The sequence below is a fragment of the Capsicum annuum genome, chromosome 6 (genome assembly GCF_002878395.1).
Source record: "Capsicum annuum cultivar UCD-10X-F1 chromosome 6, UCD10Xv1.1, whole genome shotgun sequence".
Taxonomy (NCBI): domain Eukaryota; kingdom Viridiplantae; phylum Streptophyta; class Magnoliopsida; order Solanales; family Solanaceae; genus Capsicum; species Capsicum annuum.
Window position 1 is genome coordinate 44,825,840 of NC_061116.1, and position 12,663 is coordinate 44,838,502.

The 12,663-nt window shown below is 35.5% G+C and overlaps 1 non-coding gene across 1 annotated transcript; it reads right to left on the reverse strand.

Annotated features, from left to right (window-relative positions):
* Positions 1 to 9,571: 9,571 nt before the first annotated feature.
* Positions 9,572 to 9,678, reverse strand: LOC124899880. Its single transcript, XR_007057443.1, has one exon. It is a non-coding gene; the product is annotated as a small nucleolar RNA R71 (small nucleolar RNA).
* Between the last annotated feature and the right edge of the window lie 2,985 nt (positions 9,679 to 12,663).

Consider the following 12,663-nt stretch of genomic DNA (forward strand, 5'->3'; position numbering starts at 1 on the left):
TTGTAGACTGAATCTGGACTGCTAAGGGTACTCTGGATCTCGTGCTTCTGAACCTATGGTATAAGATACCATAGCGCAAGAGAAAGTATGTGTCAGTACTTTGAATGTACTGGTAATCTAGACAAGGTAAGGCTAAATGCAAAGGCTTAGGAATGAACATAGCTTAACTGAATAACATGAGAGTACTAAATGAGGACATATGCATAAATGCACAAACCATAACTAAAATCATCGTGACTCTAAATACTGATACTCGAATATTGCTTTACTGACATCTCAGCTCACTACTAATACTAAGATACTGAATAACTGAATCTTCTAATATTGATAACTGAGTACTGAAGTTGAGATCAGTCCTATCTAGCAGGTGATCTCTAAATCTAATAATAATGGGAATGCTCGACTGAAATTTGAGATCAATCCTATCTAGCTGGTGATCTATGTATATACTAATAATGAAAGTACTTAGCTGAATCTGAGATCAGTCCTATCTAGCGGTGATCTCTATATATACTGATAATGAATATGATTTAACTTAATCTGAGATCAGTCTTATCTAGCAGGTGATCTCTAAATCTGATGATACTGAAGCTGATAATCTAAATCTGAGAACAGTCCTATCTAGTGAGTGATCTCTAAGTCTATTGATAATCATAATGATTCCTTACTCTGTACTACTGAACTGAGTTCCTTTACTGAAACTAAGACTGTGGGAAATAATCATTTAACCGACATGCCCCTTCTAGCTAAGTTGGAGTCCGACCTGTAACCCCAGTTGGAAGGGTGTCAATACCATACCACGGGTAAAGACCTCTCTTGTGGAGTCAGTCCTATCTAATGGGTGACCCCCTGGGATCAGTACTATATATAATATACTAACGGGTGATCCCTAAGTTTGTCAGTCCTATCTAGTAGGTGACATCTCATACATACACTGGCTATGTAGTTCTGGAACTTAGGGATTACTCCTAGGGATCTCAGTCCTCTCTAACGGGTGAGTCCCCATTCTTAGGTTCGCTCGGTGCTAAGTCCTACTCATAACTTTAAGACTCTGAACTAATTCTTTTTCTTAAACTATACTAGACTGAGCTAAATCTGTTATTGATCATATTGACTAAATTAGTTAAGCTGAGTTTACTTGATTCCGTAGATTGACGAAATACTTTTGAATCTCGTTATTTGATATAACAATACTAAGTTATGAATTGATTACTCGAATGCTACTGAGGTCTAAAACTGAATTCTTGAATACTACTAAGATCTGAGCTGAGTACTGAACTGAAGCTGGAATGCTAATAATACTTAGATTACTCAGATTTCTTAAGTTCTGTAACTACCTAAAAGTACTGAGTTCTGTAACTCACTAAGTTCTAAGAATCGTGGCTTGACTGGGATTACTGTGAAAACTGACACGGGCTCTAAACTTGCAGCTAAATTATCGGGTATAAATACCCCCAGGACTCGATAACAAAAAAGTAAAACATAAACATTCTTGAATAATCATGACCATGCACATTCATTCACCATTACAATCATTAAAGTATCTCTTCAAGCACTTGGAAATCATAAACTTGTGATAGTATAGGGATACATGCTATTGGCTTATACTCCATTCAACAAGATCTGGCAACAAACATTTAACATGCATTGAAGAGAATATAATTGGTGGATTACATGCTAACATATCACAATTCATTCATTAAGGCTTTTCAACAAACACTTGCTATGCATGAGCTTGCACACAATTGGGGATTTCTAGTCAACATGCTATAATGGCTCTAATTCCTTCACATAAGTATTTTATCAAACACATAGGGAGCATGCTTTGGTTATTCAATAATTTCTACACTCAATTGACATAAACACATCACATAACATGCAACTTGAAGAGGGTTTATCATGAACATCATATTATTCATCACATACTAGAATTAACTCTTAAGATTTTATAAACAAAACATGAATTTAACTCAATAATAATATGAACTTTAATTTCAATTCACATGAATCATGAAAACTCATAAATATACGATCTTTGAATTTAGACTAAGGAGTCTTGAACTTCTTGGGTGGAAGGAGCCCGAAAATCAACATCTAACATACCTTGCTATGTAATTCTTGAAAGATTCAAGGTGAAACCTTAATGATTTGGGTCTTTGATCAGAAACCCTAGGTCTTGTTCTTGAAGAAAATTCAGAGAAACCAATAATATTTGGGTGTAAATATGATGAATCTCGTGTTAAAGAGTATATATATAGAGGTTACGAAAAGACCCTTTTTTCCCTTGGAATTAAAATCATGAACTGGAAAACTTTTGATTTTATGTGCTGGCGCGATGCACCATAATCGCGCCAGCTTACTGGAAATTGGACAATTGGGAAACTGAGCCTTGGCGCAATGCGGTGGAAATCACATTGCCACCTTGGTTGTAAACTGGAAATACACCACGACATGGTGGAATCACGGAGGCTCACTGGAATTTGACAATTGCCATTTTGGTTGGCTCTGCGACACGCTAAAGTGCCAGGTGGCACACTGTCTCACTAAAATTGCTCTAACTCTTCGCCTGAGTGTCGAATTTGGGCGAATTTGGTATCGATGGAAATCTTATTCAATTTTCTACATGAAAAAAGTCAATATTAGAGAAATTCTACATGGTTTAAAATATTTCTCACTTTGTAAGTCACTTTTTGATCTTTTAAGATCGAAATTATACTTCACTTAACACGCTCTACGGCTCAGACTACGAGAGAACTTTGCGGGGTCTTACAATATCTCCCTCTTAAAAACATTCATCCTCGAATGTCACTTGATAGTCTAGGAATAGTGATTGACTGAGCTTACTTAAGGAATAAGAACATCTGAAACATGACTATGTGACATAGAACTACTGATATACTGAGATTTCATACTGAACATGGATATCTGATGCATGGAATATATGACCGAAGCTACTTATAAGCTGAATTCTCATAATAGACATGCATATCTGATGCATGGATGTGTAACTGAGTTGTTCTCTTGAATGCATGACTGAATAAACTAAAAAGCTGAACTTTTTCTACTGAACATGCATATCTATTGCATGAATACTTGACTGAACTGCCTTTTGAAAGCTTGCCAAATTATGCAATGATAACTGGTGTTAACTCGTAAAGAGAGTCTGAATATGCAACTGAATGAGTCTAACGACGTGAAAGTATTATAATATTATAGGGTATCTCCCCCTTGGGAATATGTCCCTCTAAGAACACTTCGCTATACTAGGGCGGTGTATGGGGCACCTACAAACTAGGTCATGATTGATCATTTGAGATCTGAAACTAATGCATAATACGGGAGATGAGCTATATCTTAAACTACTAGGATTCTCTATCTTGGAATAGTTACATTTGGGAGATTTCTAATAGCATGATCAAGTAAAGATATGAGATATCAACTATACGAATCTGACTGCTAAACAGACTTGCTGGCTCTACTAACTGACTCATGCTAAAATATAAGCTCAAATGGGAGAAAGGGATCTAACAATGCATATCATAAAAATTAAGGACTCATAACATACCTAAATCTATACCAGGGAACATTTACTGATCATGGTGAGTCTGAAGTGCATAGAGTTTGTTCTAATGCTGACCACTATTGGCACCGGAAGTGGCACCCTGTTGATGGAATTCTCTACCCCTCTGAGTTAGCACTTTACATTCTCATATTTTATGGCCTGGCTTACCACATCCAAAACATACCTGACTATTAGCTCTACACACACCTAGGTGATTCTTGTCATACCCTCAACAAAGTGGGTAGGTACGAACACCACTAGCACTACTCTGGGATTTGGAGCCCGGTACCCCATTATGATTACATTCCTTTAACTTTGGTGCAGGTACACTAGCTGAGGATGGAGCTAGGATTGAAAACTTCTGACTATGCTCAGAATGGTTAACACCCTGTAGCCCTGACTGAGAGAAATTATGACTACCTGTTCTGGCTTTCTTACTCACTCTCTCTCTTTCTTTGGTCTTATTTGCCTCAATCTACTGTGATACATCATTAGTATAGCAAGGTCCATATCTCTATTGAGCATAGCAGTTCTACACTCCTTAAATACCAACCCAAACACCCCAGTCATAAACTAACTCATACTCGCTCTAGGGTCAGCTATTAAATTTGGAGCATACTTAGTTAACTAGTTGAACTTAAGATAATACTTCTTCACTTTCATGGAGCCTTGCATCAGGTTCATAACCTTTTTTATTTTAGCTTGTCTAATCCCTAGCGGGAAAAAATTATCTAGAAAGGAATCCTGAAACTCCTGCCAAGTCATGGGAGTTGCATCCTCCCCTCTACTCTTCCTCCATACTACAACCCAGTCATGAGCGATATCCTTCAACCTATAGGATTCTAACTCTACACTTTACTCCTCAAAAACATACATAATCTAGGTGATCTTCTTTACTTTCTCAAGATAAAGTTGTGGGTCCTCACCTGCTACTGACCCATAGAACTATGGTGGGTTCATTCTCATGAAATCTCTAATCCTAGCTGTGGATGAACCCCAATTTTGCTGAGGTGGGACTGCAGCCTGACAGTTTCCCTGAACACTACTGTTCATAGCTTGGGCTAGCGCCTGAAAAGCTACCTGAAACTCTGCATATGACACATTCCTATTTTTAGGATCTACTGGCGGAGGTGGCTGGTTATCAACCCTACGGGCATTATCTCTTTGAGGAGGCATACTCTATAAATGAAAGGGAGAATTGATCAGACTAAGAATCAAGTAAAACTTATGTATACTCGCATGACATGGACACTGAAAGAAGGGAAAACGTTCCTAAAAACATCTTATAGCCTCTTGTACATAGATGTGGCGCACAACACACCCATGCACAAGACTCTACTAGATGTGGGTTTTAAGATTCCTAGGACACTATTGAACCTTATGCTCTGATACCAAGTTTGTAATGCCCTGATTTTCTAAAACTAGAATGCCACACGGTGCTCATAATCCCAAAGGACCACAAGCTAACCCTTATCTAGTACCTACTGTAATAACTATAAAAAAATACTGAATAATGCATAAAACTAGTGGAAAACTTGCCATAAGGTTCAAAACATCTAAAATAATCAATACTAATAATTGAATACTAATACATCTATCCGAAAAGCCTCTAACTATCTGAACTGTGGAGCTGATGGGACATGTCCCTAGCTAACACCGTCTACTGAAAATAAACTGAATCTAATGCCATAATAAAATAAGGATTATCCTCAAATGAAGAGGACTCACTGCTACGTCTACTGTTGCAGATTGAGTCTGGACTGCTAAGGGTGCTCTGGATCTCGCACTTCAAAACCTATGGTACAAGACACCATAGCGCATGAGAAAAATATACGTTAGTACTTTGAATGCACTGGTATGCTAGATAAGGTAAGGTTAAATGCAAGGGTTTATGAATGAACATAGCTTAACTGAATAACTTTAGAGTACTGAATTAGGACCAATGAATGAATGCAAAAACCATAACTGAAATCATCGTGACTCTAAATAATAACACTCAGATACTGCTTTACTAATATCTAAACTCACTACTAATACTGAGATACTGAATAACTAAATCTTTTGATATTAATAACTGAGTACTGAAGTTGAGATCAGTCCTATCTAGCGAGTGATCTCTGAATCTAATGATAATAGGAATGCTCGATTGAAATTTGAGATCAGTCCTATCTAGCGGGTGATCTCTAGATATACTAATAATGAAAGTACTTAGCTAAATCTAAGATCATTCCTCTCTAGCAGTGATCTCTGTATAGACTGATAATGAATACGATTTGACTCAATCTGAGATCAGTCTTATCTAACAGGTGATCTCTGAATCTGATGATACTAAAGTTGATTAACTAAATCTGAGATGATTCCTATTTAGCGGGTGATCTCTGAGTCTGTTGATAATCATAATGATTGACTTTATATAATAGTCCTTACTCTGTACTACTGAACTGAATTCCTTTACTAAGACTGATTTTGAAACTGAGATTGTGGGTAATAGTCATTTAACCGACATACCCCTTCTGGCTAAGTTGGGGTCCAACCTGTAACCCCAGTTGGAAGGGAGCTAGTACCATCCCATGGGAAAAGACCTCTCTTGTGGAGTCAGTCCTATTTAATGCGTGACCCCATGGGATTAGTCCTATATATATATAATATACTAATGGGTGACCCCAGAGTATGTCAGTCCTATCTAGCGGGTGACATCTCATACCTACATTGGCTATGTAGTTTTGGAACTTAAGGATTGCTCCAAAGGATCTCAGTCCTCTCTAACGGGTGAGTCCCCATCCGTAGGTTTGCTTGGTGCTAAGTCCTACTCCTAACTGAAAGACTCTGAACTAATTCTTTTCCTTAAACTATACTAGACTGAGCTGAATCTGTTACTGATCATACAGAGTAATTGAGTTAAGCGAAGTTAACTTGTTTCCGAAGACTGACGGAATATTTTTGAATCTCGTTATCTGACTGAATGATACTAAGTTTTGAATTGATTACTTGAATGCTACTGAGGTCTAAAACTGAATTCTTGAATACTACTAAGATCTGAGTTGAGTATCGAACTGAATTTGGAATGCTAATAATACTTAGATTGCTGAGATTTCTTAAGTTTTGTAACTGTCTGAGAGTACTAGTTCTGTAACTAACTGATTTCTAAGAATCGTGGCTTGACTGGGATTATCGTGAAAACTGACACGGGCTCTAAACTTGCAGCTAAATTATTGGGTATAAATACCTCCAGGACTCAATAACAAAAAAGTAAAACATAAACACTCTTAAATAAGCATGACCATGGACATTCATTCACCATTACAATCATTAAAGCATCTCTTCAAGCACTTGGAAATCATAAACTTGTGATAGTATAGGGATACATGCTATTGGCTCACACTCCATTTAACAAGATCTTGCAACAAACATTTAACATGCATTGAAGAGCATATATTTGGTGGATTTCATGCTAACATGCGACAATTCATTCATTAAGGCTTTTCAACAAAGACTTGGCATACATGAGCTTGCACACAATTGGGGATTTCTAGTCAATGTGCTATAATGGCTCTAATTCCTTCACATAAGCATTTTATCAAACATATGGGGAGCATGCTTTGGTTATTCAACAATTTCTACACTCAATTGACATAAACACATCACTTAACATGCAACTTGAAGAGGGTTTATCATGAACAACATACAATTCATCACATACTAGAATCAAATCTTGAGATTTTATAAACAACATATGAATTTAACTCAATAATAACATGAACGTCAATTTCAATTCACATGAATCATGAAACCTCATAAATATACAATCTTTGAATTTAGAAAAAGGAGTCTTGAACTTCTTGGGTGGAAGGAACCCAAGAATCAACATCCAACATACGTTGCTATGTAATTCTTGAAAGATTCACGGTGAAACCTTGATGATTTGGGTCTTGGATTAGAAACTCTAGGTCTTGTTCTTAAAGAAAATTGAGAGAAACTAACAATATTTGGATGTAAATATGCTGAATCTCGTGTTAAAGAGTATATATAGGGGTTGGGAAAAGACTCTTTTTGCCCTTGGAATTAAAATTTGGAAGTGTAAAAAACCCAAATTTATATGCTGGCGCGACGCGCCATAATCGTGCCAGCTAAATGAAGATTGGACAATTGGGAAACTGATCCTTGGCGCGACGCAGTGAAAATTGCGTTGCCACCTTGGTTGCAAACTAAAAAGACACCACGATGCAGTGGAATCGCGAAGGCTTACTGGAATTTGACAATTGCCCTTTTGGCTGGCTCCGCGATGCGCTAAAGTGCCAGGTGTCACACTCTCACTAAAATGGCTCTAACTCTTTACCCAAGTGTCAAATTTGGGCGAATTTCATATCAACGGAAAGCTTATTCAATTCTCTACATGACAAAAAGTCGATATTAGGAAAATTCTACACGGTTTAAAATATTTCCCACTTTGGGAGTCACTTCTCGATCTTTTAAGGCCAAAATTACACTTCACTTGACACGCTCTAAGGCTTAGACTACGAGAGAACTTTGCAGGGTCTTACACCTATAATATTCCATAAAATAAATTTTTATATAACTTTTGATATAGAGAGAGCTAGAAGTCACCGTGGAGGCTGGAGAAAATTGGTTTCATCTTTTCTTCTCCTTTATTATTTATTTTTACTTCTTTGAATGACTTGTTGTAATTGCTCCATGTCAATTTAGAGTTAAACTTCTCACTCTAGGATTATGATAGTTAATTAAATGATTATTTGGTGCCTCTTGATTTTATTTATTTGATTATCATTATAGTTGTTCTTATATTCTTCTGCTTATTATTTTAAGTTAGCTACTATTAAAATAAATCTATTTTCTTATTATGAATCCAGAAAGGAAATCAATGAGATAGAATAAAGAATATAGGAAGTGAGATCTTTACTTTAATAAAATAAAAAATTAATGTTCCTGGTATAGGAATATACCTAGATTGCCTTATTTAGTTCGTATAAGGGATGACATATAAATTCATTTAACTTAATTTTTGGAACCCCACTCAATGATGTAGTTGTGAAGCTAAGTTAGATAGATAATTAGAGGCTTGGAAAACCATAATCATGTTATCAACCCCGGTAATTAGCAACCAAGATAATTAACAAAACTAATAAGATTTTGTAGCTAAGTAGGAGTATTTGAAGTTCCTTAGCCCTGGGTGTCTCCCAAATATTTTCCAAGTATTTTACATTCTTGCCTTGTTTACATTTACTTTTAGTTTTCAATTCCCAAATGTTATTGGTTACTTTTGAACTTGTTTAATATTCATAGTATGAGTAGTTAGATTGTTGCTAAGCACAAGTCCCTATGGGATCAATACTTGGCTCTTAAAGGTTATTTTACTTGAAAATAACTTGAAAATTGACAACTGTCTGACTTTTAATTTTGATATTTTTTTTTACAAGTGTTAATTACTTGATCTTTACTTCTGAATTTATAGGTTTAGGTCTGAAAAACAAGTAAGTTGGCAAGGAAAAGGGAGTTGGTTGATCCATATCCTAAACTTGAGTGACACTTACACCAGTTAAGGAGATAAGCACTACTTTTCTACTTGACACCATAAATTCAACAAGAGGAAGATATTCCTGCACCCATGGTTAAAGATCCCCCAGCCCATAGGACAGTTCGCAAAGTGGCAATTACACTTGCAATCAATGTTACCGCCGTCATCCGCAGACCACAACCTGGAGGTAGATTTGATCTAAAACAAAACATTGTGCAACTATTGCATAGTAGTGGGCAGTTCACAATCTTGTCACGTGAGGATCCATAGGACCATTTGCAGAATTTCTTAGAGATCAATATCACCTTCATCCCTACTAGAGTCTGCACCGATTATGTGAGGCTCACACTCTTTCCCTTCTCACTTTTGGAGGAAACAAAGAACGGTTGAAGGAAGAATCTTCAAACTCCATCACCACTTAGGATGACCTATAAAAGAAATTCCTTGTCCAATATTTTTCATTCAACAAGACTGCAAGGTTGAGAAGTGAAATTTTGAGTTTTAAGTAGAAGCCTAATGAAAACTTATATCATGCTTGGGAGAGATTCATATCGCTTCTTAAAGACTGTACACATCAACAATAAACTAGCGAGGTATTAGATCACACTTTTATAGAAGCTCTTGATCATAATACAAAAATTTTGTTAGATTCAGCTACAGGGGGTCAAGTGTTAAAAAAATCTTATGATGAGCTCTATACCTTGTTGAACTGAATTGTACAAGGTAATCATGATTGGCATGGTGACATTTTCAGAAGTGTAGTGAAAAATCATGTAAGGGTGATTAAAGTTCATAGTGCCAAAATATTGGTCGCCCAATTGTCATCTCTTCAAAATCAGATGATGACACAGTTCAGCAAATGGGGTGTGAACCAATCGCAGGATCAGGTAAATATAGTATAATAGGCTCCATCGGTGTGAGATTTGTGGTATCAGTGGTCACTCTGCAGACTTGTATGGAGCAAATCCAAAACCATTAAATTTTGTGGGCAATGCACAGAAGGAAACTTATGGCAATGCCTACAACCAGAAGTGACAAAATCATCCCAACTATTCATGGGGCAATAATGAGATTCAACAGTTCCAGTAGCAATAAAACATGGAGGTCAGTAATATTGAGGAGACATTGAAGAAGATCTTGGCCAAAAAACAAATGACTACTGAGATAAAAAAAAAAACAGCACTGCAACATAAACTATAATAAATTTTATAAATCTAGAGAAAAAAAGTTTTTAATGCTAAAAAGGTGGCCAATGATAGCTACAAAGTGATGAAAAGGCCCTCTTTGAAAGAATGTAACAAAAGAGAAAATAGTTTGTCTAAAATATTATTTGAAACATTCTTGATATGATAAGAATACTAGTTAAAAAGATTATTGAAGAAAGGGATAGAAATAAAGATGAAAAATAATGGGTGATAAAAATAAAAAAGTGTAAAGTGCTTAGGGAAGTGTGGGACACTATTATATAGATTACTACCCATCCACTAGATAACATTAGTAACCATTAAAGTCCTATTTAATTCTATTCGAGCATGCTTAATTAGTGTAGATGTACATAATGGGCAAGCCTATGGTTCTTTGTGCATACATGTGAGTTCTTCTTGAGTGTGAGAGTTGTTATTTGATGCTAATTCCTTAAATTACATTCAATCTTTTTAATTGAATGTGCGGACTATTTTTTGTTTTGAGGACACTTGTTTCTTGATAGATATGCGATGTTATTAGCATTTTTAGACATGAGTAGGTGAGCAACCTTAAATTTGATGAGATAGAGTCTATCTTTTGAGGTTAGGAGGTTAGGGCTTTGTTGTTTGTTTGTACTTGTTGCATAATGATCGGGAAAGTCTACTTAATGTTTTGAATTGTGATATAATTGTTTGTATCAACCAAAGTGGTGGTATTCCTAGCTTAATTTGTTGAGTTGAGTTTTATTGTTGCTCGAGGACGAGCAAGATTTTAAGTGTGGGATGGTGATGTTAGGCCAAAATTATATATTTTTTGTCATTATTTACCTCATATTTAGTAATTTTATTTGTCCTTTTTGAGCATTAATTTTATGGATTATGCCTAATATTATATTTTAATGTAGGATTAAAATGGTGTGAAGAAGAAAAGATTTGGAGATAAAACAAATTAAAGACAAAAAATCAAGCGGGCATCAATAGGTTACTTTCCAATTTCAATTGGAATTGGCTGTCAGTGGACATCCGTGTTTGCAGCGTGACAAGCAGACTCATCCCTGTATCCACTTTTATTTATCCTAAGTCGACTTCATTATTTTATATAGGACTTTTTCCTACACCTATAAATATACCATAAAATCAGTTTTTACATAACTTTTAAACTAGAGAGTGCTAGAAGTCGTCGTGGATACCGGAGAAAATTGGTTTCATCTTTTCTTCTCCTTTATTATTTATTTTTATGTTTTTCTTTGGATGACTTGTTGTAATTACCCCATGTCTATGTGGAGTTAAACTTCTCATTCTAGGATTATGATAGCTAATTAAATAATTGTTTAGTGTCTCTTGATTTTATTTATTTGATTATCATTATAGTTGTTCTTATATTCTTGTGCTTACTATTTTAATGCTTAGCTACCAATAAAATAAACCTATATTCTTATTGTGAATCCGAAAGGAGAATCAATGAGATAGAACGAAGAATATAGGGAGTCAGATCTTAACTTTAGTAAAATAAAGAATTGATTTCTGGCTAGGATAGGAATATACTTAGATCGTCTTACTTGATTACTAAACCGTGAGATATATAAATGTATTATGATTGGGTTATCATATATCCGCTCAGCAATGTAGTTGTGAAGTCAATTTGGATAGACAATTAGAGGCTCAAAAGATCATGATCGTATAACAAACCCCGTAAATCAACAACTAGATAATCAAATAAGTTAATGAAATTGATTCTCTACATGATTATTAGTGAATCAACAATCCTAGATCGATTCATTCATTGATTGTGTAAAATTTGTTCTTTTCTTGTTTAATTGTTAATTGATTATTTTCTTTTTATTATCTTTAGTTTAGTGGATAAATTTTTCTTTGGAATTTATTACTTAAATAAATAATTAGTATTAGTCTAATTTAGTAAATAGTTAATCAAAAAGTCCCTGTGGTATGATATTTGGACTCTTAATCTTATATTACTTATATGATAGCATACTTTTGCGTGTGCGTTTGGATGCAACAATAATCTATTAGCAGGTTCAGAGAACCTATGAAACCGATGGAAAATTTGTTGCAATAGATGACTCATCTATTGCAATAGATTATTCATCTATTGTAAGAGATTACCCATTTATTGTATAAGTTCAAGTAGATGGGTAATCTGCAAAGATAAGTTGCAACAAATGACCCATCTGTCGCAATGTGTGAACTTGAGTAAAATTATTATACTTAAAAGAAAACTACTGCATCATCAGAAAGGCTGAAAAGATCTGTCAAGACACAAACCATGGCCTAGTCATGATAGGTATCTCACGTCCTCCAAGGACCAGAGACCACCCCCATTAACCTAGCCAACCAGAACACAATACAACTAGCAGCGAGTATAT